The sequence below is a fragment of the Myotis yumanensis genome, unplaced genomic scaffold (genome assembly GCF_028538775.1).
Source record: "Myotis yumanensis isolate MYYU_CA2020_CCGP unplaced genomic scaffold, mMyoYum1.0.hap1 SCAF_6, whole genome shotgun sequence".
In the NCBI taxonomy this organism is placed as follows: Eukaryota; Metazoa; Chordata; class Mammalia; order Chiroptera; family Vespertilionidae; genus Myotis; species Myotis yumanensis.
Genome location: NW_027223757.1, coordinates 8,606,561 through 8,633,877, shown reverse-complemented (window position 1 = coordinate 8,633,877; position 27,317 = coordinate 8,606,561). Strand labels below are relative to the sequence as shown.

The 27,317-nt window shown below is 42.3% G+C and overlaps 1 pseudogene; it reads right to left on the bottom strand.

The window, feature by feature from the left end:
- Window positions 1–4,644: 4,644 nt before the first annotated feature.
- LOC139012811 (S-phase kinase-associated protein 1 pseudogene) lies at window positions 4,645–5,031 on the bottom strand (annotated as a pseudogene).
- Between the last annotated feature and the right edge of the window lie 22,286 nt (window positions 5,032–27,317).

The window sequence follows — 27,317 nt, the reverse complement described above, 5'->3', positions numbered from 1 at the left end:
GAAGTTTCCTGAAGACAAGTATAAATGGGACTGGTTGGAACGAGTAGCAGAATCCAGGGAAGTTTATTTCTTTTAATTAATGGGAAATCTTTAAGCATGTTTGCAGTTGAGGGGAAGGACACATGGGAGAGGGGAAAAAGGAAAGATGTAGAAGAGGGTTTGTTGGAGGTAAATTTAGACTCAGGCCGGAGGGTATAGGAATGAATGCATGGTGGAAACTTAATCTTGGAGGGAGGAATAAAGGCATCACTTTGTAATTGGAATCAAATCTAGGCTCTTTCCTCGGGGCTTCAAAGCCCCCAGGACCTGGCTCCTATCTGCCTCTCTAGTTATTACTCCTTCCATTCTTCCTACTGCCTTTTATACTTGTGTTTTTGATGCACTGCCAGAATTGTTCTCACCTGGGCCTTTGCTCCAGCTGTTCCTACAGCGCCCGATGCTCAGATGCTTACTTGGCTGGCCCCTTTGTATCATCTAGCTCTCATTTCAAATCCGTGAAAACTGCCCAGCTAGCATGGCTCAGTGTTTGACCATCGACCTAAGAACCAGGAGGTCAGGGTTCCGGTCAGGCACATGCCTGGGTTGTGGGCTCGATCCCTTGTAGGGAGTGTGCAGGAGGCAGCCAATCGATGCTTCTCTCATTGATGTTTCTGTCTCTCTCTCTCCTTTTCCCTTCTGTTCTGAAATCAGTAACAATATATTAAAAACATTTGTGAAAGCCTTCCCACCCGCCATCCAATCTAACGCAGCCATCCAGTGTTTATCCCGTTACCCACTTGTCCATCTCTTCGTTGCATTTATCACCACTTGATGCTTTCTTGTTTATTGGTTCGTTGTCAGCCTCTCTTCACTAGCATACAAGCTCCATCGGGGCAGAGACCTCTTCTGTTTGGTGGTCAGTTTCCTTCACTCCTGACACATGGTAGGAGCTCAATGCAATGTTTGTTGAATGAATGAATGAATGAATGAATGTATCTTTCTCTAATATGTGAGGAAAATGGAAGGCAAATCTAGGTGAATAAGGTATGTTTTGAAGTGAAGAGGAAGGAGTTGAGGAAATAGAGCCATATTACTTTTCTTTTTCTGTAACCCATGAAGTAAAATAGGTAGAAACTCAGGCGGGTGGGACTGGTGCTCTGGGCTCAGAATGGATCTCAGAGGAATGTCTTAAGGAAGAAAAAGGAAGCGGAATATTGAAAGAAGAGGAGACTGTGGTGTAGTTATGCCCCAGGGAATGGGGAAGACAGTTCTTGGAGAGGAGGCCTGAGAATTCCAGGACAAGGTGGGTGGGCAGGACTCAGAAGTTCTTGCTCTTGATGGTAGCTGTTCTCTTTTTTTTTTTGCTTTCTGTTCTCCTTTATCTTTTTTTTTGTAGATTTATTGGCCTACTAGAAATAACAGTGATGAACACGTTTGAACATCTACCATGTGCTGGGCACAGTGGTAAATTTGGCGTGTATTTATTGCTCATTTTATCCACATGGTAACCCCTGAAGTGGGTGCCAGTAACAGTCCCACTTACAGCTGAGAAAATGGGGGCTTGGAGTGGTCAAGTCACTACCAGCGTGAGTGCCAAGAACCAATTCACTGTAGCACAGTGTCTTTTTTTTTTTTTTTTAAATTTTTTATTATTTTTTCTTTATTGATTAAGGTATTACTGTGTCCTTATCCCCCCTCTTCCCCCACCCCTCTGCTCTTGTCCTCACCCCCCGAGTGCCTGTCAATTGATATTTTTTATTGTTGATAGTATTACAGATGTCTCTCCCCCCTCCCCCCTTTTACGCACCCCTCAGGACTTCACCCTCCCATTGCCTGTGTCCATGGGCTATGCATATAAGTATGTAAGTCCTTTGGTTTATCTCTTCTTGTCTCCCCAATAGCACTGCTATCAGTGCTTTCCAGGCTGCTCCTCACCTGGGCCTGGCATCGAGCCTAACTGTAGCTTTGGACCCACAAAGTAGAGGTGCGAATAAAGAGGAGGGTATTTGCTAATCTCCCCAGACCCCCAACTCCTTGCCTCTGGCCTGGGAAGAGGTGGGGACTGCCCAGGGCATAATTAGTCTCTCCTTTGTGTGTTAATAGGACTCAGCTGTGATCCATTAAGTCATCAAAGATAGCTCTCTCAAATCTTTCCTGCTCTCAGGGATAATTGACCTGCTCAATTTCCCCACAATTTCTTGGGAAAATTTTAGTAATTTATATTTTTCTAGGGTGATTTGCCAGAAGGTGTTTATGTTGTTGTGGGTTTGCATGTGCAATTCTCTTAAACACGACTGTTTTTTCATTTTTGGTTTTGTGTATTTTAATTCTCCCTCTTTTCTTTCCAGTGTCAGAATTATAAGAATTTTATTTTATTGTTTTTAAAGAAACAGTTTTCAGATTTACTTATTCTTTTTTATTGGTTTTTCTTTAGCTTCAGATTCTAATTTCTCCTAAAAATTTTGGATTCATTTTGCTCATTTCTGATTTATTAAAATAACATTAAATTATGTGTAATAGAATTTAATAAGTAGTATTAAATGATATCAATATAATTATGTCATACATCATTATATATTATATAGTATAATTATATCAATATAGCTGTCATCATATATCATATAACATAATAACAGGATATGTAGGTAGAATTATGCAGCTATACTAGTACATAATACATTGACATAATTATATAAAATATAGACATAATAGGTAATATGTAATATATAATGATGATATATATTAAAAACTTCATTAAGTCAGTTTCTTTCAGGACGCATGGGTTTTAGTCTGAAGCATCTTTTTGAATGCTTTCAAGATAGTTTGACTATTACCATTGATTTATTCAGTTTTAAAGGTTAGGTATATAAATATGTTAATTTTCAAATAAATATTTTATCTCTTTTTTCACATTTCATGGGATTATTATCAAATTATTTGTCCTTTTTTGGGGAAAATTTGTAAGTATATTATTCTCTGTGCCCAAGTTCATTTTGTAAATGGTTGATGAATAAATGAAAAAATTCTTTAGTTGAAAGATTTCGGGACCCCTACATCACTATCAAATGTAGATCATTGAATGTAGTCTTGATTCACTTCTATAAGAGATGTATTGACATTTCCCACTATGATTGCCTTCTTATCAATCAAGTTCTTGTACTTCTAAATACTTGTTGCTTTATATGTGTGGCTGCCATGTTGTTTGTGACTATCAGTTTATTGACTGTTATATGTGCTGCACTCAGCCTGGCCAGGGGTGAACCTGAGTGGGGTGGTGGGGGTAGTGGAGGATTAAAGAAGACAGACAAGAGAATAAAGCTGGTGCCAGGTGGGACACTGCTCTCGAATGGAGACACAGTGCCACAGCCTGCAAGCTGAGTCTTTATTTTATAGCCAGATTCCATGAGGCAAAGTAAGGGCGTGGTCAAGATGTTTACATGTTCTTGAGGGTTTCGAATCTACCCAATTACATGAACCTGAAGTCTATCAAGCTTTGTTTTGGCAGCGCTTGCTGCACCTCCCACAGCCCATATCACTCAGCCAGCTGGGACCACAGGTTCAAACCATAAGGTCAAGCTTACAACCATAGCCTTTGGCTACAATTGTGCTGAGAGGGCTTTGCCCTCCAAGCTGGGACTTGCACTTGACTTTGCCACGAAAGGACCGTGCCCTCTCATTAGTCCCAGGCTTGAACCTGTCCAAACGCTGTAGCCACTCTCCACAGTTATACCTCCTTTGCTCCCTTCCTTTATTAATATCTAGTTACCTAAGCCAACAATAGGAAATTTGAAGTAGCAAGAAAGAAAAAAAAGTCAATGTTACACAAATGATAAATTTTTGGAATAATTCTACATTTATATGGTGTGTCTTGGTGATTAACCCCCCCCCCCCCATCATTTTAGGCTAGACTTTTTTAAAAAAATATATTTTATTGATTTTTTACAGAGAGAAAGGGAGAGAGATAGATAGTTAGAAACATCGATGGGAGAGAAACATCGATCAGCTGCCTCCTGCACATCTCCCACTGGGGATGTGCCCGCAACCAAGGTACATGCCCTTGACCGGAATCGAACCTGGGACCTTTCAGTCTGCAGGCCGACGCTCTATCCACTGAGCCAAACCGGTTTCGGCATTAAGCTAGACTTTTTAGAATATTCACCACACTACCACCATTCTGCATTTACCTTAAAAAAATAAAAATAAAATGCTTACCCTAAGCTAGCTCATTTACTTACTAGCATAACTTGGCCGTTAAAGGTTTAGAATTGATTTTTTTTTTTCTATTTCAGAAAACTTTTGCAAGTTGTTTTATTTACAATGCCAACTTTTGAAAAGTCACTAAACTAAAGTTAACTGGACAATAAACTAGGCAGAAATCGCTTTGCAAAAGGAGGGAAAGCCCAAAATGCCACTTTCTATAGAGAACCCACAATTCAGTTTTATTCAGAGCAAAGAAAAGATATTTTGATCATACTGGAAGAAACTCAGCCATAGGTTTGGAATCTGTACTCAAACTACACATGCAATGAAGACAATATTCTGCGAATACAATTGATTTGCTGCTGCATTTGTCTACTGTTTGCCTAACATTAGCAATTATAAACAGAGCAGTGCAACTAGTATTTGGAACAATCCTCACAGTGTTACAGTGTCAGGCACAACTTTTCACTTCTCTTCACACCACTGGTTCTCTTTGCGTACCTGGGCTTCCTCTTCTTCAGTAAAGTCATTTTTTATATTGAAGGTCTTGTGAATCTCTTCAGGGGTTTTCCCCTTGATCATATTGGCAACAGTCTTGCATGTAACATCAAGCAAACCTTTGATGTCTAAATAGTTTGCAGCCAGAATTAGTTCAAATAGTGTTCCTTGGTCAACTTTGAGGAATTCTTGGTCCCAAACAGGAATATCATCTGTTCGCTTTTCTTTGTTCTCATCATCCTCAGGAGGAGGAGGGTCATCCTTGTGGTGGGTGCACCACTGAATGAGCTTTTTTAATATTGCTGCATTAACATTTGGTAGAGGAACTGGTTCGTCATCGCCTTCATCATCCATACATTAAGTCAGGTTACAGTGATAGAAAATTATTGCCAGAAATTGGTGAAGTTGCATGTGATTTAAGGGCCAGTTTGTCAGATTACCATCTGCAGATGCTGCTGCGGGTCAGGTGGGGGCAGCAGAGAGCCAGCTGAAGTCCACAGAAGGCAAGGAAGGTCTTTTCCTCCCCTAGGATCCCAGGGCACAGGTGGAGGAGGCAATGAGTTAGGAAGTAGAGTCAAGGTTTTGATTCTGTATCTAAGAGGATGGCAGGGAAGCAAAAGAGAAATACTACAAAGGTCAGAATGCAGGGGAAGCAAGGATTGAGGTAGGACTGATGTAAGTCAAGAGGTTGGTGGCCAAAGCAATAGTGCAGGAGAGAGAGGAAGTTGACTGGGAGGGTAGATAAGAGATACCAGAGGGAAGCCTGCCAGCTTCACCAATGTTTCTCCCAGTGCCTTCCCAACACAGTGGCCAGGTCCCTGCTTGGTCTTGCTTGGTCTTCCAAGGGCAGTGGCTCTGATGGATTGAGATATGGAAGGTGCCAGCCACATATCTCTTTTGAGCTGAGATTAATTAAAATTCTCCTCTTATTAACAAATATTGAAATGAGTTGAGAAAACTTGGAGGATTTGCAGTTTTGCTTGGGCTTCTCCTTCTGGGGACTCCAAAGAACCAAAGCCCTCAGCATCCTTCTGTCCATCTTCTGGAAGATTTTTCACAACTGCCCATGAAATACAGTTCAATAGTCCCGTTCACTTGCTGGTCTACTCTACCGGAGGCATCCTGTTCTCCCTGTGTGGCTTGTCATAATTATCTTCAAATGGTGCTAATTAATGGAGCCAACACATGGGCACCATGCCCGCCCCTTTCCTCGGCACCCTCATCTGCTGCATTTAGCATCCCTGGTGGAAGGCATTCTGGAGATCCCATAGCTGGACCCTCGCCCCACCTACGCTTACCACTCATGGGAGCTGCCTCAGCAGAGACACCGCTACCCAACACAAAACATGACCAGGTCATAGCAGATGGATGCTTATCTCAAGACACACGTCGTCACCAGAATCCTAGCAGGAGCAAAGCCCTTTGGATAGTCCCTTGGAACTAATGACAATCGAGTTTGAACCATGGAAGGCAACTTGGAAGTGGAGACAGAGCACAGAGAAAGAAAGGCAAAGGGAGAATACATGAAAGAGTTCTTGGAAAAGAAGAAAATTTGAGTCAGGCTGTGGAACATAAAACCATTGCCACAGATTTTCTTGAGAAATGGATGGAAATTGTTTGGTTAGTGATGTCACCAACAATCAGAGATCGGTGCCCACACTTAGCTGTGCTGGAGGCAGCTTAACTGCCACTTCAAGAGTAATGAACCACTTTGGGCCTTTACCTCCCTTTCTGTAAAATGGGAATTAAAGTGGTTTCTGACAATGTTTCAAAATAATTTTTTTAGGGTTAGAACAGAGAATATGACCGACAGTCCAATGGTCTGTGAGAGGGTGACTGTGAATGGGTGAAAACACTCAGAGCATTTTATTAATAAAGTTCAGGGTGTCCAGTTGTTCATACACCTAGTAATACTGCCTCAGTTTGCATTGCTCTGTTGCATTGTTTGTAAATCTTTGGAGTGATTACCCAGTATTTGTTCTCTATTGTTTGAAATGCTCTTTTCAAAGCCGAATATAGAACTTCAGTCCCTGCTGGTTTTGTTCTTTTCCACTTGGCAAAGGTTGATTGATTTTATTTTTCTTTTGGCCTGTGTTTCTTAGCGGCTTGAAATGAGCATGGCTTTTTTTGTTTACTTCTTTACCCACATTGTCAATAATAGAATCGCTCTGGGAACAGGATGCGCAGTGTAATTTCTGCAGCAGAGTTTGCGAAGGGAGGAGGGCTTGGTATAAATTTGGAATAGTGTATTGTCTTAGCTTTATTTTCTCAGATGTTGGAACTGTTTCTTGGGAGTTATTCTCTTCACTAATGAAAATTCACACATTCTCCTAAGCAGTACTGCCAAACATGGCAAACCTCTAGAAAATTGATGAAAAATATGTTAAAGTAAATGAAATGAAAAAAAAAACAAAAAACAGGAAGTAAAGGCATAGAAATGATAATGCAGGAAGCTGGCTATGTTGTGGTCTGGTTTGATTGTATATGGGGTGTCTCAAAAAATGTATACACACACTTTGAATAATTATAACGGCAGTGTTTATTAAAATACAGTTCAAGTTCATTCAACAACTATCAGCTGTTATAATGTGTATACATTTTTGGGGACACCCAGATATGTGCATGAGGTATATGAGTGGGGGTGAATGGGCCAGTTTTATACAAATGATGAAGGAAAATTAATTCAGCCCAGGGCTCTCCACTCTTCTCGAGGGAGGCCTTCTGGGGGCCCAAGGACATGAAGGTCGGCGACCCACTGTGGGTTCTTGGCTTCATGCAGGAAAACATTCAAATTCAAGCCAGCATAGAGGTTAAAGTGGGGGTGAGTTTATTTGTGAAACAGTGAGACAGAGAGTGGGCTACTCCACAGACAGAGCAGCGCCCCCTTTAGCAGAAGTTGCTTCCTGTATTGAGGTTGATTTAATCAGGGAAGAGGGTAGTCAAAGAGGGGAAGGAATATTCAGCATCTTCCTGGGAAAGGGGTGGAGCTTCCTCAGAGGTGCTCCTTTGGGCATTTTGTGTCCTTACATGGGTTTTCTGTTTCTGCTCCTGGCGGCTCAGGGAGTGTCGTCTAGCATTGCTAATGTATTACAGTGAGTGGATAAGGACACCCTGTTGGACTGAGCTGGTCCCTGCGGGGTTTAGGCCATAAATTCCATGAGGGGTGGTCTTCCTTCCTCTTGACAGCTCCTGTAGCTTTTATGGATGGCAGCTGTTCTGTCCTATACCTGATATCATAGTTGCACATTAGAATCACCTGGAGATTAAAAAAATATTGATGCTTGGGTCTCTCTCCAGAAATCAGAATGTGGGAGGGTGTGGTGTAGGTATAGATATTTGTAAAGACTCCTCAGCTGAAGCCAAGATCGAGACTTACTGATAACTAATAGAAAATCACTTCTTAGAAGTGTCTCCAGCCAAGGGGTTTCCGCCTAGAACCAGACTCCAGCCAACACACATTTGTGGACTTTATCTAGTGTTCTATAGGCCGCCTGTGTGGGCACTGCTCCCCACTGTCTGGCTCTTGCTCACTTTCAAAACAAAACACAGCTTTTCTTCAGTTGAACCGGAGCACTTAGGATACTCCGGAAATGTTGAATAAAATGATCTGAAGTAGCATCGACTGCCTTTATTTCAAATGTAGTAAAAAACATATTTTTTCAAAGGTCCTGATTCAGATGTGAAAAGATGGTTGTTTGAGTGTGGATGACAAGTCTGTTTTGTATCTCAAGGGCCTTGGAGCGGCCATCTTTCCCTGTGCAGTTCTAAGGATGCCACATGTCTCATGTGACCCGCTTCCTTTCTTAGACATGGCCTAATCTCTCCTTAGGGAAAAAAATCAGACTATAGGTAACTAACAGACCTATAGACTTGTTAATTTATTTTCTATCGGTTAGAATTTTGTTCTATTTTGTTTACTACGATGTGCCCCACACCTAGAACGAAACCTGGCACATTGTGGGCACTCACCCATTATTGGATGGAAAACACGGTGTGTGTCCCCGATAATCTCTAAAATCCTATCCAAATAACTGGGTTTGCCTTGCTTCTCTGTAACCAAATCTTGGCCGAATGCCCTAGACTCCCAGGGGTGGAACTTCCTATCTTAGGGAGAACCCAGGCTCCGTGGCCTATGGTGCAACCTTGTCACCTGTCTGTCCTGCCCATCTGGAGCTCTGCCAACTGCCTGGGATGGTGGCTGGTCACTTCCTTGTCCTGTTCAGTCAGCCAGTTGGGGTCTCTGTTTGAACCCCTCCTCTCTGGATCCATCTGCTGGCTGAGACCTCATGTGGGTTCACGTTCTTACTTTCCCCTTAAGCCAGCACCCCGCTCTGGCCAGGTGCTCAGCTCCTGGAATTTTGATATACTGGTCAATCCCAGTCCTGCCTGAGTATCCCCTTGAACATCCTTAATTATATGCCAGGCTGGCCCAGATCACAGGAATAATGATTCTTTCTAAGGTGGTGTTGGAGTGTGTGGGGTGGGGAAGATGCCTCCGGAGGACTGGACTGTGGATCTGAAATGACTGATGAGGCCTTGCGGCCAAAGCCTCCCAGGGCCCTGCTGGCCCTAATGGGGGATGGGCAGCCGGAGATGGGGGCGGGTCCTGTTTCTCCTCTGGCCTCTCCTAACCCTGACCCTAACCCTAACCCTAACCCCAGAGCCAGAGCTCTGGCTGTTGATCTTGTGATATCGAAGCTTCTGGAAGCAGGACTGAGAGTGGAAACTGGACGTTGTTCCTGGACTATTTCACAACACTTTTCTCCAGGAAAGGAAAAAAAAAGCCTCAAAAGCCTCGTTCTCTTCATCCCCAGTGTTACATAACCTAACATTTTCCTTGCTGGTTGAAAGAAATACCCTTTCTTTGCCTAAATAAATAAGACACAAACTCTGGGGCCGGCTGCTTCCTCCGCTTGAGCGCTTCCTAGGGACCTGGCTGTTTTTGTGGGCTTCACGGTGGCCCACAGCTCACCTCGGTCCTTCTGGGCGTGTGGTTTCTGCCAAAACACCTTTTAAACATCCCAACAAGCCGCTCACACAGACCCATGGGTAGTGGCCTCCACTCTGGAAGGCGGGCTCAGTGCAGGGTCGCTGCTCCTTTCATCTCTTAAGCGCACAAACGCCACAGAGAGACCTGAGAAATGAAATGGTTAAAAAATCTTGCCATAACCAGTTTGGCTCAGTGGATAGAGCGTCGGCCTGCAGACTGAAGGGTCCTGGGTTCGATTCTGGTCAAGGGCATGTACCTTGGTTGCGGGCACATCCCCAGTGGGGGGGGGGGGGGGCGGGTGCAGGAGGCAGCTGATCGATGTTTCTCTCTCATCGATGTTTTTAACTCTCTATCCCTCTCCCTTCCTCTCTGTGAAAAATCAATAAAATATATATTTTTTAAAAAATCTAGAGACTGCCCTAGCCGGTTTCTCAGTGGTTAGAGCATGGGCCCATGGACTGAAGGGTCGTGGGTTTGATTCTAGTCAAGGGAGCAAACCTTGGTTGCAAGCTCTATCCCTGCCTCAGTCAAGTGCAGCAGGAGGGAGACAACCAATGGATGTGTCTCTCTCACATCAACGTTTCTCTCTCTCCCCCCTCCCTCCCATACTCTCTAGAAATCAATGGAAACAATGTCCTCGGGTGAGGATGAACAACAACAACAAATCCAGAGGGACAAACACGCACAGGCAGGTCAGCTGTCTATCTTTAGAGGAAACCTAGTAACGTGGTATTCGACCCTTTATCTCTTAGTATAGGTCTTTGACTTTCCCATGGAGCGTTTGATAATTTTCCCATGCCTAAATACCTCTTTCCGTGGTCTGTCTTTTGATTTGTTCACCCCTGGGTCTTCACTCCCTTTCCTTTGTTTTCCTGTTTGAGAAAAAACAAATAGCACCTTGACCTGACCTGCAGAGGCTGAGCTACTCCATGCTCTCAGACTGAGGTTTCCACCTCGCATTCCCCTGAGGAAGAAGCGCTAGTGGTGGAGAGGGAGGGATAGAGGTGGATCTCTGGGGGGTGCTGTCCATGCATTACTCACTCTCAGCTCCAGGGCTGCTGCAGATCCAACCTGGTCATTGCTGAATAGATCTTCAGAAGGAAAGGAGAACGTTTTGTAGACGTGTGTGTGTGTGTGTGTGTGTGTGTGTGTGTGTCAGTTTTTAAGTTGCTAGTTTTTAAAATCAGCATTTAAAAAAAATATATTTTATTGATATTTTTACAGAGAGGAAGGGAGAGGGATAGAGAGTTAGAAACATCAATGAGAGAGAAACATTGATCAGCTGCCTCCTGCACACTCCCTCCTGGGGATGTGCCCGCAACCAAGGTACATGCCCTTGACTGGAATCAAACCTGGGACCCTTGAGTCCGCAGGCTGACACTCTATCCACTGAGCCAAACCGGTCAGGGCAAAATCAGCACTTTTTAATGGAAACAACTTGACCAAGAATCTGTCACAGAATTTTGAGACCTATTAAAATGAAGTTTAGTGAGAAAAAGAAAAAAAGATCTTTTCGGAGCTTTACAAGTAAAATGTTCAAGAATGAGAAATGGCTATCCTAATTTATTTAGGAGGAAAGGTACAAATTGTAAAACTTTACTAATTTGGTAAAAGGTGATTGTTTTGAAAAAGAAAAGTAATTATATAGGCAATGTTAAAAATTGCTAAAAATTAAAAAGAATAAACATGATAGTATATAGGATAGCATATTAAACATCACATTTACAATGACAATCCCATTCCTTTGGTATTCTATGTTTCATTAGGCTTCTTAAAGATTCAGATAACATTTCTAGAGACTGTTCTCAGAAGACTGCACATGTGTTTATGTAGCCAAAAGGTTGGGTATGATATTAGAGGGTTCTGGAATCATCCATATGGGTCTTTGGAAGGTGGAGTAAGCAAACTAGTAAGGCTAGAAAGATTTTATGAAAGAGAAATACAGCTATACCGAAATAAACAAAAATTTAGTTGTGAGGAAAATGATGGTAAACACATTCATTGCCCAAGTAATGACACAAAATACTATGTATTTTAAGCATGTTTTACATTTATGGTAACCTTGTGACCCAGATGCTTGTTTTTTATTTGCTATTATTCTCTTATTTAATGCCAACACTGCAATTTAAATATGTTTTTATTGATTATTTTAGAGAGAGAGAAATAGAGAGATAGAAGCATTGATCAGAGAGGAACATTGATTGGCTGCCTCCTGCCTGCCCCCGACTGGGGATGGAGCCCACAACCCAGGCATGTGCCCTGACTGGGAATTGAACTGGTGACTTCTTGGTTTATGGATTGATGCTCAACCATTGAGACACACCGGCCGGACAACACTGTACAATTTAAATATGCTATGTCCTGTCTAGATGTAATCATCTAGTTCTATTCCTTGTTTCCTATGTTTTTATTTTTTGCTTCTGGTCCCTATTTCAAGGACTTTGAAGGTATTGGGACTTGGGGAACAATAGTTTCCAGTCTAGATTTTGACATTATAGAAGAACTTTTCCAAATCCTTAGAGGGATGTACTTGGGGGCTGAAGCTACTCAGTGCCCCTGTAGATGGTCAATCTCTACTGTTTCTATTGCTAGGAGAGCAAGGTGATGTAGGTCTCCTCGGACAATGGGGATGATAGAGAAATGTGGATGGATAGGACTTTCTGTCCCTTTTATTCACACTGAGATTTATTTGAATGAGAAAAGGCTGTGTCCAGGCATTTTGTGAATTACCGCCATGGAGCTAGATACATTCCCAGATAACCTACAATCAGTTGGTGGTAAGAGGTGTGGGAGGTACATAGGTGACTCAGCACCAGACTGAATTTGCCACTTACCTTAAGAGTGTTACCAAGTGTCCAGGAAAAGTGTTTCAGTTCTGCTGAATCAGTTACCAGATTGTCATACAATTCACATGTCATACAATCTCCTTTCCTAGACACAATAGCCTCAAGGTCATGTCTAGGCATTGTCTGGCACAGAGATGCTTCATAAGGACTCGTTGCTGGAGGAGAGAGGTGTAGGCAGTGTGCTGTGGGGACTGAGAGGTGAGTGAGAACAGGGCAATGTTGGGCCGTCAGGAAGGGCTCCATGGAGAAGGCGTTCTTTGAGATGAACCTTGAAGAAGTGGCAGGACCGTAACTGAGCAGATGGGAAAGAGGCCAAAACCTACACATAGGATCCTGGGAGAAAGGAAAGAAGCGGCTTGATCAGAGGTTGAAGCTGGAGAGATTATCTGGGAGATGGTGAGTGGTTTGTACTTTGCTCTTGTAACGACACAATGATGGTGATTAGTCGGGAAGGTAGTTTGGTGAAGGTGTGTTTGATGGGTTAGAAATAGAGGCTGTGTGGCAGTCAAGACCGGCCAGGACACTGTTGTAACAGTCCAGCTGCGAGCTGAAGAAGGTGAGTAATGATCTGGAGAAGGAAATCCAAGCGATGGAGACTGGAGATATTGTGGAGGTGGAGTCTGAAGTTCGGCAATTCATAGTTCCCTACATTACAGTGGTCGGCAAACTCATTAGTCAAGAGAGCCAAATATCAATGGTACAACGATTGAAATTTCTTTTGAGAGCCAAATTTTTTAAACTTAAACTATATAGGTAGTACATTGTTATTAACTTAATTAGGGTACTCCTAAGGCTGAGGAAGAGCCACACTCAAGGGGCCAAAGAGCCGCATGGGCTCACGAGCCGCAGTTTGCCGACCACGGCCCTAGAACGTACCAGCCCAGGAAAAAAATGGGATGAAAATAACAATAGCACAGTTTTTCTCTCCCTGCTCTCCATCACTATTTTACAGCCTGCAGTCCTTCTGAAATTTTCCTTCGCCCGGCGCCAGGTAAATAAACAGATGCTGCAGAACTTGCCACGAGTGCTGAGTGTCCCTGCAGGGCCCGCCGAGGCCACCAGTGTCAGCCAAGGCTGGTGCTGCTGGTGCCAATCAGAGGTGCCAACACGGGCAGGCTGAGGTGGGCATCTCATCCAGTGGGAGGACTCCTCACTCCTCACCTTTATCTAGTCTAGGAATCGGAGCTTCCCTTTGCTTTCACTGTCTCACAGAGACTTTTCTTCTGCCTTTTCTAGCAACCGCTCATTTCATCATGAATTAGGTGTCTGTGCAAGATGAGAAGTTGACGGAATTAGGACAAGTTCTGTGCTGTATTTAAAAATCATTTTCCTCTGGCACTGTCCTTGGCCTTGGATGAGATTTGTGAAGTTTCCTTTTGCCCTTAGAAGGACACCTTCCATGAAAATAAACTCCTGGAAGGGCCACCTCTCTGAATCGTGGTGGAGACCCATCTTCCCACTGAGAAGTATGTGCATTTGTGTATCTGGTGACCAAGACTGATGGGTGGGGGTGGTGGTGAGAGACTGGGTTTTAGAGAGAAGGGCGAGGGGCAGGGTCTTACAGGGAGTAAAAAGGGTCAAAGAGAGATTTTCTCTGCTCAGCAGAGGAAATAGCTTTTCCATATGAAATCACTATATTCTCCAGAAGTTATTTCCTTTGTCACCTCTATTGATATGAAAGCCCATTTATTTTCGTAAGAATTTTTTTCGATAAGTATTTTTTTACATAGGATGTTTGTGACTTCATATGTATTTATTTCTATATAAAGGCATGTGATTATGAAGGCAGATCGTAAAGGCCTTTCTATAGATAAAGTGTAAGGTTTAATTGAATTTGTTGATCTTTTTGCAAAAGTATTTTCTGCTCGACTTTGTTATTTGAAGAAATATAGTCCCTTTTCATTTCTTGTCTTTTTTTTAAGAGACTATTTTTATCCCTATAAGGTTGAACTAGAGAGTTCCAATGTTGTGCAAATGATAGTAGAGTCATCAGGTATTGATCATATTAAGGCTATTTTCAAATACCCTGGACTTGTACATTGAAAACAGGGCTGCTGGCCTGGCCAGCGAGGCTCAGTGGTTGAGCATTAACCTATGAACCAAGAGGTCACTGTTCAATTCCTGGTCAGGGCACATGCCTGGATTGTGGACTCAATCCCCCGTAGGGAGCTTGCAGGAGGCAACCCATCAATGATTCCTTCTTATCATTGATGTTTCTGTATCTCTCTCCCTCTTACTCTCTCTCTGAATCAATGAAAATATATTAAAAAACAAAACAAAAAAGGACTGCTAGATTTTGTGCTTTTTGCCACAAAAACTAGTACCTGTGATCTGAGATGAATATTTTAGTTATACTCTTTACATGGCAAGAAACACAGACTCCTTTAGATACCTGGTCATTGGGTTATGGAAGAATTTGTGTGATGTCCACACCCCTACCTGTGACCAATGCAACTGTAGCCAGACTGTGCCATGTGCCAAGGGCCCAGGGCCACATATTTGTTCATTTTGGCTCAATGGTTTCTCTGTCCCTGCACAACTTCACTTGCTAAGGGCCTTTGCTTACCATGGTCTCCACTCTACCCCAAGACTTCCTTCCTGCCTGTGTGTCTCACTGGCTCTCTCTAGGCTTCCAAAATTTATACTCCCAAGAGCTTGACTGTAATTGGTCAAGTTTATCTTTTCACATTAGGTCATGTCCTTGGCCACTGGCCTATCCTGGTCCTATGGATGTGACTTGGTCGTCTAGGCAACAGGAGCCTAGGGCAGGGCCATTTCCCTTAGAAAGGTGAATGAATGAGTGGGTGCTCAGGTACTGACTGATATCTCAAAGCAAACAGAATTTCCATTTCGATTGCTCTTCAGGGGGGACCGGAAGCTCAGAGCAGCTTCTGTAGTGTGATAGCTTCTGGAAAGTGTTCAGAGCAGTGCTCAATTTCCATTTCCAATTTTCCATCCCATGCCTTTGCTAATAAGGACAAATGAAGAATCTTCGCCATTAACTATGTAATTGAGTCCCAAACTCTGCTGTCAGCCAGGCGTCAGACAAAAACACACACTCCAAAGCAAAAACCTGGTTTTTATTTTCACCTGTATCACCCAGATCACAGCAGGATTTTGCCTGCGTGACCCAGACAGATTGCACCAATTTTCTGCTTTTTTGCTTGTGGAGTCCAGGCTGTTAGTGGTCTCTGGTGGAATGACAGGACAAAAGGTTGGAACCTGGATGGATTTCTAGAATAATATTTATGGCTTTACTTAAATTGGCCTTTTCTTCTCATTTGTTTTCTATTATTCAGTTTATCGAATAACAGTGAATGCAATTTAATTAGAAAATTTTCCTCAAAGGAGATATTTTTTTCTCTCTAAGAAAGCACCGAATATCTAAAAAGAATGTTAATCCAAGCAGACACTTTAATTTTTAGTGATTTCATTAGAATGGTAAACTTCAAGATGATTCATAAATACATTTTGTATCACTCTGTAGAAACTGTTGCTACCCATACACTGATAACCTCTCCATTTTTTTCCTTCCCATGAAGACACATATAAACATGCATGTTCCCATATTATGTTCTTGAGTGCTGGTTTGGATTCTGCAGTGGAATGTCAAAATCTTGGCACTTGAGGTGACCACCTGAGTCCAGCTGACGCCAGCTGTGAAATGTTGGTATAGATACTTAATCTTGGTATCCCATGGTTTCCTTATTTGTAAAATGAGTTTCTAACAGTGCTTCCCTCACTGGGTTGTTAGGAAGGTACTTAAAATAATAGTATCTGACTTCTAGTATGTGCTCTGAAGACAATTGCTGTTATTTTTATTCTCGCTCACTTGAGAAAGCACTTGTTGGGATGCAAGTAAACGTCACTGATAGTTATTGAAGAACAACTGATCCAGTTTATATTGCATATTATAGGGTTATATTTTCTAATGAAAAGAAAATAATCTATAGCCTTCAGTTCAGAATCTACTGAATGTCCTATTTGGAGACGTGGCCCTCTCGGTCTTGATGTGTACAACTGATTTTAACAGGAAACTAAATGATGTTTGACAAGCATAGTTCACGCATTTTGGCAAATAAAATAAATGATTTTGCTTTCAAAACGTTTAAGCTGTTCAAAACATTTTGTTGAAGAATTTACCTTTTGCCAGAAACCATAATGAAACGAATAAAAAGTTAATAACTCCCCCTCCTATAAAGTATTAGCATATGTGATTGTTCTTTTTGTAAGGGAATCTTGTTGCAATTTCATGTTCCTTAAAAATGGAATACTTTACATATTAGCTAAAAGGCATCCTGCTCCATGTAGTCTGTGGAAATGAACCCCAGACAAATGTGCATAGTCACCTTATTTTATGGGTAGCTCACAAGTATAGAGAAGACTGAAGACGGCTTAAGATCCTTTCTTTCAAAATGTTTTAAACTGTTGATGAGAATTTTTTTCTTTTCTAAGCCGATTATGCGATTCACCTGTTGCCCTACAGATGTAAACTTGCACCTGGAGGTTCTAGGGTGCCCAGCAGCCAGACAGGCGCCTCCCCTCATCTTCTCTACCCTCCTCACTTCCCAACACCAGCCTTTCCTCCGATTTGTAGAGTAGGAAAATCTAATATACTGGTATGTTTAAAAAGTCCTTTATAATGCACACTGCCTAAAGCACAGCAGACTTTGTAAGGTATTGGCATTTCAATATTATTTTAAGAAGCTCCAATTTTACTTCTTAGCCCCCTTTTTTTTTTTTTTTTTTTTTTTTTACTTTGGAATGTTGATCTCAGAATAAACAAGCCCAAACACCCACCCACCCTTAAGTGGCTGCAGGAAATGCCGGACAGTGCATGGAAAGGTCACATGACAGAAGGGAAGGCTGCGGAGTCAGAGAGACGAGAAGCCTCTGTAGGTTTCGCCGCCAGGAGCCCATTAATCAGCGATAAGCGTGCGGAGCGGCTGTCCGGTCAATGGCTGAACCAGAGCGTTAGGGAAACGCTCACCAGAGACGTGTTCACGCTTGCTCAAGCTGTAACTGATTTTGGATGAACAAAATTTACGTCCTGCATGAATGCTTTATTTATTTTTCCAGCTCGGCATGCCTGTCTAGACTTCAAGCTGTATTAGCCTGAAAGAGGAAATCAGCTGGGTTACAGAAAAACACTGCCGGCCGATGAGGCAGCTCACCGACCCCTTGTGAACCGTCGGCCTTGACCCCAGGGCTGAGAAAGGGAGAGTGGGGCCTGGTGTGCAGAGAGGAAGGCACCCCTCCTCTGCTCTGCAGGGACAGTTTCCATTCCTAGTCAAATGGTGGTGCTAGTTCTTTAGTTTTGAGTGACTGCATTTCCTAATTTCATGGTCAGAACAGCCTCCTGTCTTCTGCCTCGGAGCCGATTTCACCAAAACTGAAAATGCAGGCTCCATGCTCAGCAGCTCCTTAACGGGCTCGGAAGGTTAGCTCCTTTCTCTAGCCCAGGCCATAGCATCAGAAGACAGGCTTTGAGGGACATTCTTCTCAAGTAGGTACTCCTGTTTCTTCTCTCTCCATTTTTTTTTTAAATTTTATTTTTCCTTTTCGCTCTCTGTGCTACTATTTACAAGCATGAGGTAACTTGGGAGCTTCCCTCCCATGTGAAAAGATGTTCCTTTTTCTCGGATCGCTCCAGGGATATGTTGCTGACACGTGTTGCTGCAACTTTAAAAGGTTAAAGCTAAACTCGGCCCAGTGGACACTCACTTTGGGAGGAGTGCTCAGCTGGTTCAGAGGGCAGCCTGACTCCCCTGGTCGCAGCCCAGCTGCCCGCCCGCCTTGCCCTTGCGTTGTGGGTTTAGTGGGTTTGACTCTAGCTTTGAGGAACTGTGTTGTTGAAATGCGTCGGAATTTTAAAAGTTACTCATCGGACTGATGGCGGGCCGGCCTGCACACATCCCCTGTTTCCTTACTCTTCGGTGCTGTAATTTATGGGAGTTTGAACGAAGCAATCTGAATAAGCCATGGTTTGTTCCCCGAGGGCAGTCGAGTTTTCTGAAAAGCTATGCCATCGAGCAATGCGAGAGGGAGACACCCCGTCTCTGCCCTGAGCTTTCAGGCAAGTTCTCCGCAGTCCTGCCGCCCCAGTCTGCTCTTCTGTGAAAGCAGATGAGCCCTTTGGGCAGCAGGATGGGGGTGCGTTCGTGCCTCCCCCGCACACCGGGCGCCTGCCGTCCTGAGGTGGCAGCCACGGAAGGCAGGCAGGATACTTTCATTTTGGCGAGAGGAACGCCACCGCTCCAGGAAATGTGCATGAGGCTGTAAGTTTCATGCTTTGTCAGGAGGGTAAACATTTCTCCTTCTCTCAGATGTGCCCATGAAGCCAACTTGATATAAGGGTTGGGCTTTATCAGGACTTGGGTCATGGCACTGATTGCCCGTTCAAAGGTGCCAGATTTCTATTGGTTTCTATGGACCAGATCAAATCGCCTTGCAGAGCAACTCCAAGAAAGAGGTTGCTGGGAAAATCATCTGGTTTTTATGTGTTTATATACATGCATGTGTGTGTGTATACACACACACACACACACACACATACACACACAGGTATATATGTATGTGTGTGTATGTGTATATATAAAAAAAATGAAGTTGGGCTGTAACTGGTTTGGCTCAGTGGATAGAGCGTCTGCCTGCGGACTGAAGGGTCCCAGGTTCGATTCCGGTCAAGGGCGTATACCTTGGTTGCGGGCATATCCCCAGTGGCCAGTGTGCAGGAGGCAGCTGATCGGTGTTTCTCTCTCATCGATGTTTCTAACTCTCTATCTCTCTCCCTTCCTCTCTGTAAAAAATCAATAAAATATATTTTTAAAAAAATGAAGTTGGATGTGAACTTCTGAGACCTAGGGTTCAGAGTTCATTTCTACCCAATAAAATTCCTTCCTATTTCTCAAATGCAAATGTTCGTTCCGATGTCATTACTGTCCTATGAAGATATTAGGCCTTGGCATGCACAGCTATAATACTCCAGAATTTGGACACAATATTGTAGAGGTTGTTAGATTTTCAAAGAGACGAGGAGCAAAAATAATGTAAATATCAGAGATGTGACATGTAGGGGAAAAAGCAAAATTTTGAATATGAATATAAAGGTTATGTTTACTAGCAGGATATTTTTCTTAGACCCTTGGGGATATTTGTTTTGTTTTATTGCTCGTGACAGCCAAGGAAAGGAAGAAAGCTCATGCGTCTTAAATTTTGCAGTAAGAACAAAGTTAAGCAATTATCTCTCATTTCAAAGAACTGTATCTTTCACTCAGTTTAGGATTTAGAGGTAGGTCCTGTCTGCCTTCCCCCCACCACTCCCTCTAGACCTCTATACAATAGAAGTATACACACTGGGCGCCTGCTGAACAATTTCGTATTGTTATCTATGGGTTCTCTGAGTATTTGTCCATATTCGTTTAGCCCAGTTGGTCAGAACAACTGCTGGGGCTCAGGGCCCAGTGGTTGGGCTTCAGTTTGCTTTGGACAGAGAACAGCTTTGTTTCATGGTTGCAGACTGTCTGCAAAGAAAACAGGCAAGAATGACGGTGACCAGCTCTGAGTAGACTGTGCACATTGTACAATATCCATGGCACAAATTCCATTGATGTTGGTTGAGATGGTCCTGCACACTCGTCTTTATTCGGGCTTATACCATCTCTTCACCCCTAAAAATATTTTTCTAGAAAGCTTATACTTCTGCTCAGGTCTTCCATAGCAGTCGCTCGCTCTTCGGTCTGACATTAGGTCCTTTAATTCAAATCTACAGGAGACAGCAGAGTTCACAGCTCCCTCCGCTGTCTAGCTGTGCAATTTCATCTTTGGCCTCAAATTCCTCACCTGCAAAGTAAGGGTTTTATGAGTAATTGGCGGATATAATTGTATGGAGCAAAGAAGATTAAACCGCTCATTAAGCTACTTAAAGTCTTCAAGAGTCAGAAACTCATTTTCATTCTAAGCCTAGTACAGTGCCTGATAATAAGTGCTGTTTGAGTAAATGCCCGGAGCTCATGGTCAGCACCATAGCTACCAATGGTCAGCACTATAGCTGCTAGGAGTTTGCATTCATCTGACTATAACTTGGAACTTGAGCTGAATCAAAAAGGGCAACACACCCATCCGGTTGAGCAGGCCCCTGTGGACATGTTGCTGCTTTTGAAATGAGCATGAAGCGTCGGAAGGGAAAGCGTGGAAACCTCCAACATCCTTCCCTCTGTTGTTCCTCTCCTTTGTGACTGTAAGGGCAGTCGCACTCCTTTGTGATGAGACGAGTAGCAAAGAAAATGCTGTGAGGGTAGGTAAAAAACTTGTTACATTTATTTTGGCATCAAGAGAAGCATTTTACTCCAGCCGGGTGCCTCAGTAGGTTGGAGCAGAGTCCCATGCACCAAAAGGGTTGCAGATTTGTTTCCCAGTCAGGGCACATATGGGAGGCAACTGATAGATGTGTCTCTCTCTCCCTTCCTCTCTTTCTAAAATCAATAAACATATCCTCAGCAAGGATTTAAAAAAAGCGTTTCACTTGGTTCTTGGGCAAGGTGTGAGTCTGTGTACATGTAGAGTTATGCTATAACTTCAATCCTACTTGAAGCCTGGGTTAGCCTCTCTCTCACTATCTTTGCAACAATTATTTACTGCCCATGAGATGGTAGCAAAAGCAATTCTATCAGCACCCAATGTTTAGGGGTTTCTTACTTTGCACAGTGCTGTTTCTAGGTGTTATCAGATTTAATGCTGACAATGATCTTAACTGGTAAACAATAGAATGATTCCAATTTTACAAATGAGGGAACCAAGGCTTTGCAAAGTTAGGTAATGTGTCCAATGTTAACCACTTTATAAGTGACAATCCTAAAACTGGAAGATCAGTATTTTGAAAGTTCATGCCCTCTGCTATTAGTTGATACAATATTAATTTCTGACGTTTTTGATCAATCTGATCCTTGCCTTGGAGAAACAAGCTCAGCTTGCTTCAGAGAGAATAGGCGGATCAGAGAACATATACTTTCTCGAAGCTTCAGTAGCTTCATCTGTGAAAGGGGAGAATGATAGCTGACTTACAGAAGTTTGCTGGCTATTACTGATGAGGATTAAATTAAGTAAACTATGTAAAAGAGCTTTGTAAAAAGTTCAGTTTAATAAAATGCATGCTTTTATCTGGAAGGTATAAATCATTTCCTAGTTACATGTAAAACCTTGTCACCAAGTGACTGAGAGTAGCCTGGGTGTGGTGCTATGGAATGGGTGTGAGAGGTGGTTGACAGTGTCCTGAAGGACCCTAGAGTGTGTGCCCTGTCACATTGTGGGCCAGGAATCTGGCCCTCCTGGCCACGTGACTGAGTTTGAGTGTGAGCATGGCAGGCAGGATGGGAGGAATGGCCGAGGGCAGCCTCAGGGAGCCGCTGCTCACCTCTCTGACCACTCCTCTCCCTGCTCACCTGCAGTCTTCAGGAGGCTCCCTGACTTCTCCTAGCGGACAGGTGGCTAGGAGCTTCCCGGACCTCCTGTTACAAAAACCACAGTGACTTAGCGGCCTGGAGCCTCATTCTTTTAACCCCAGCCTTCAAGAGCTTAATCTGGCTCCACTCTCCTATTTGTAGCTGCTCCAACTCTCAGTTCTTTGGTGTTTCCCGTTAAGAATGGCTACAAATGGGCACCATCTTGCAGGTCCTTTGTGGACACTGCCAATGACAGTGGGGAGAGACAGGCCACAACAAAATCTCAATCCTGGGGAAGTTGAAAGTGTAAGACTTGCTCAGGGGATGAACTCATGGCTGCTGTGCTAGGTCCTCGTGCTTTGCTGGCAGTGTAGAGAGCTCCTGGCATTAGGTCTCCTCCCATCCCATCCAGCTGTTCTCTTACCCAGTGGCAGCTGAGCTCTCTGAACACACCTCTCTCGCTGGGTTGTCCCTTTAGTTAAGCGGATGGTCTGCATTTCTGAGACCTCTCCTGGCTCTGCTGTTCATAGAAGTGGCCTCATTGGGCTATTTCCTTTCGGAATTCCAATAAAGATACTAAGGAATCCACAAGAACTTTTGAGTTTATCTGACAGAAAACATTTGTCCTTTGTACATTCATTTTTATTTACTATAGCCAATCATTTGTCAGGATTCGTTTTCTTAAAACCAAAATAAGGAAAGGAGTCTAATTAAAGATGATCACATCATAGCTTTAGCCCATTTTAATTTATTTCACTTTAAAACTATGTGACAAATAAAGATACAATTTTTTTATATGGAGGTTTGAAAATCCTCCTTGCACTGAGTTTTACTATGGGATATTTAGAGATGAAGGTTAGTCAGAATCCAATATAGTTCAACTTGACAAACACGGCTAGGCTCTTTTCCTGATTATATTTAAGGAGTGAGTAATATTTACAAGGGCCCGGCTGTGGTTTATTCAGATCTGTCCCAGAGTCTCTGCTCCCAGCCAGACCGAAAGTGCCTCCAGTGCAGAGATGGGGTTTGTTCAGACTGGCACTCACTCCAGTGCCTTGCGAGGGGCTGGGATACCCAGGGAGTTGGGGCATAACTGTTGTGTTCAATAGTGCCCAACAAGTTCTTTGACCTCAGGGCATTTACTATCACTTATGGTCAGTAAGGCACATAATATGACATCACATTATTGCATAATGCCTATAGTAGATCATACTATCACATAATATAATAAGGTACTTTGGGAGTGACGAGCACCATGGTGTGGAAGCATACAGAGAGGACGTTATTTCTGGTTGAGGGAGAAATGGGGGAGGGGTGGGTGTTTCTAGAGGTGGGTGAGATGGAAGGGATGCTGTCACTATTTGCCCATGACCTTAAAGATGGGTTATGTTTATACAGGAAGATACAAGGACAGGGAAGGCCATAAGTAGAGACATGGAGGAAAAAGTGTTAGGGAATCATTAGCTAGCCTCCGAGGAACATAGGTGAGAAGCATGCAGAGAGGTGGTATGTGATCATTCAGGAATGGAGTTAATGTCATATTTTTGGACTTGCTAGTGTAGGCATTAAAGATTTTGGAGTAGAGTTGGAATGAAATAAAAACTTAACCTTAGAAAAACACTGTGTAGATTGAAGTTTTCAGATGAAAAGGGAGTACGTCAATTTGGAGGTGATTAGAATAGTTCAAGAGAGTTATAATAACATTTAAAAATTATTTAGGACTTGCTCTTTGAAATGATTGCTTATGGTTGTAAAGAGGATTTTGTTTCAAAAGTGACTAGTGGAGAAAGAAGTAGGCTGGCAGTAAAAAGATATTTCTCTGCTACTGATGTGCTGAGTAACCTTAGTAAACAACTTACATGCTCAGCGCTCTATTTTCCCATCTGTAAAGAGGGCATAATAACTACAAACTCCCATCCAAGATTCTGCTAGTGATACAGTGAAGACATGGCATCATTCTATTGGTTTATGTGCTTTATGCTTTAGGGAATGGGGGCACTGAATTCAGTGATTTGAGGATAGAAGGAAGAAGTCAGATTGTACTTTCTCTTTTCTTCTTTTTTTCTCTCTCCTAAGGAGAAATAACAGGTGAGGGTGCCAATTAAAAATAAAAAAGAAAAGGCAAAGACTTATTGGGGGTGGGGCTTGGGGAAAGGCCAACACACTAAGTAATTTAATTTCAGTTACAATAAATCTCAAATGATGACACTATATTCCTGAGAATGTGTCATGGTGGACAATGCCTGGCTTTGTATTTTAAGCAGAAGTGCAGGGAGAGGGTGACATTATGATATTCGGTGTGAAGAACATGGTTCATGTCGGTTTGTTCGTCTATTTCTCCAGACCGTGTAGGCTTCACAAATCGAGGTACTTCAAGTCTAGTTTGTGAAGGAAAATATTCATAGAAAAATGTTTTCTAGGAAAGGGAAAAGCAGAAAGCAATGGTCTCCTGCTTGCTATGGCACTCATGTTGCATAAACAATATTAATGTAGTTGAGTAATAAGCGCTCAGAGCAGTTCACAAATTATTCATGTTCAGACTATGCAGGGCCCTTCTTCACTTCCTTCTCACCACCTGGATTCTATCCATTTTACTCCTCCCTCAGCACTTGGAATACAAGCCAAATTTAAGTGTGCCAATTTTCTACTTGTTAGCAGTCATGGTAATATGTTGTCCAGTGGGGAAAGGGATTTATACTGCTAAATGAAGGGAGGTTTTTGGATTGTTTGAAACTTTAATTTGTTGATGGCATTCCTAAAATCCATTACCATCGATATCTGAGAATTGAGTACATTAGACAAGTTTGTAGACTTACAAAAGTGTAGCTAGTGAGGGCTGCACTTGACTTCTTTATGCAGCTCTTTAGTTCAAAATTTATTGCCAATTTTATTTATCAAACTTATTCTCAGAGGAGTTGTGTTTGCTGTGGCCACAAGGAAACATCTGTGAGCTTAAACCTTAGAGGCATATAGCCAGTTAGAACATTTGGCCTATAAAGCTTAGATTGTAGAAGAAAAAAAATTAATCAAGGCAACCCTTAAAAATATCAAGAAGGCAACTAAAAAAATGTCTTATCACAGACAAACTTAAGTATTGAGTTCATGTTAATTAAGAAATGTCAGAATCCATAATGAATCAACTAGGACTGTCATATTATGGCAAGTTTGGAAGTTGATGTCAATCTCTACTGCTAGGATTTATGGCAGATTATATAATGGAATCCCGAGTTCCAAGAGATCAAAGGAAATGTTGGCTCTTTCTTCATCCATTCTCTTAGGTCAAGCCTACCCAACAAGAAGCCAAGCAGAGAGTTGAGCAATTATCTGAAGTGGGTGGTAGAGACTGCCAAAACCAGATAATACATAACTAGAAAGTCACCATGGAGGGGGGAAATGTGGGCTGAAAATAGAAGGGATGAGGGCAAAATGTCAAACAATTTGGTCAGTGTCCATAGTCTAAATTGATTGGATAATAGCCAATTCCTTGCTTTGTGTAATTATTTAGAATGAGCCTAAAAGACTGGGGTTAAAAAAATCAAAAGAAGATGCTTAGGCTGTTGTATGTTTGTGCAAAATTTCTCCATATCTGTATTACTATCTGTGACATGTCTAACTCTGAGTTTTTCCAGGGATTGTATTTCACTATTTTAGATTAGTGGGTCCAAGTGATTGAAGAAGCCCATATGATCTATGGACTCACATGGAGAAAAATTTTCTTTCGTAGATTAATTGAAGGTTATATTTAATTAACCTTTTCACCGCTATGGCATATGCTTATGAATTTTCCATGGGAAATGATTCTTTCTTACCTTCATCACTTTTTTGCATGACAATTTCTATATCTCCTTGATTTTACTAGAACATAATGGAGTTAACAAGCCATCTAGAATAGCATTTACATTACTATTGCTTTAAAAAAAACAACTGTCAAAGTCTCAGATCAATATGGTATTTTTCTCTATTTGATATGGAAACCATAAACCACTTTCTCTGAGCAGATGTTTCCTAGACCTAAAATATAGAGTTCATGGGTCCCTATAAATCTGTCATGGGGTACCTGTTAATTCTGAGTCTCCTTAACTCAATGTTAAACTTTTCATTTTTTGTTGTTGTTTTGTTGAGAGAATGTTAATAAATCAGGTTCATTGCTGCTTGTAAATAAGAAAAAACATAGTCACGCTAGTCTTTTAGATGGAAAAACAATGTTAAGAAATTAAACAAGTATTTTTTTTCACTTTATCATGTCTGGTATATTTGAAGTCATTAGATAGCATTAAAAAATCTCAGGTTCTTTTTCAATATCTGACACCCCCAATGTTTGAAATCCACAGTGAAAATTACCAATGGACTCTTCCTGAGGTACCCTAAGGGAGTCTATTGAAATATCATATAATAAAGTAAAAATTTAGGGAGAATTTTACATGTAAGTAAGGATTAAGAAAGTTGTTTTACAAATAATAGGATAAAAGTGTATATTGAGTGGCATTGCTAAATTCCTCACTTGCTTCGTGCAGTGACGGCTTTTCCTATCATATAGCAAAGTCTGAATCTCCCTGGTGAACCCCTACCACACGGCTACCGCAGGTGCAACTCTGCTGTTGAACACCATTGGAGATACTGTGGCCCATGACTTTTTGCTCTAATGGCAACATTGATGTGCAGAATTGGAAGTCAGCTGTAGACCTGAGTGGATAGAGTAGATGGTGGCCTATGCATTCTGCAAAAAATGCTGGGCAATAGTGTCGATGGTAAATAACTTCTGTCCTATTTCGCTTTGTAAAATACGATGGTCAAGGAATTTGAGCTGAACAGACTAGTGAAACATGATTCTCCAGTGCCTATTGCTAAGTGAGACTGCTTTTATCTTTAGCCACTTGTCTAATTTATTTATTTTTAAATCCTCACTGGAGGGTGTTTTTACCATTGATCTTTAGAAAGAGAGAGAGTGGAAGGGAGCAAGGATGGGGAAGAGAGACAGAGAGAGAAACATCGATGTGAGGGAAACATTGACTGGTTGCCTCTCGCACCCACCCCGACTGGGGCTGGGGGTAGAGCCTGCAACCAAGGTACATGCCCTTGACCAGGAATTGAACTGAGACCCTTTGCTCTGAGGGCTGACACCCTAACCACTGAGAAAACCAGTCAGGGCAGACCACTTGTTTTATTTATGTGAGGAATCAAATCAGCTTTAATTAAGGAATTCTTTAGAAACCACTCATACTGCCTTTTCGCTCCCTCTTAAAAACAAGCGAAGAAAAAAACTAGAAAGACTACGGCACAAAAACTTCTGCATGTTTCCCAGGGCTATAGTAGCAAATCTTAGCACAGCTCTTTTGAGAAAGGATGGAGGAATTAATCTGAATT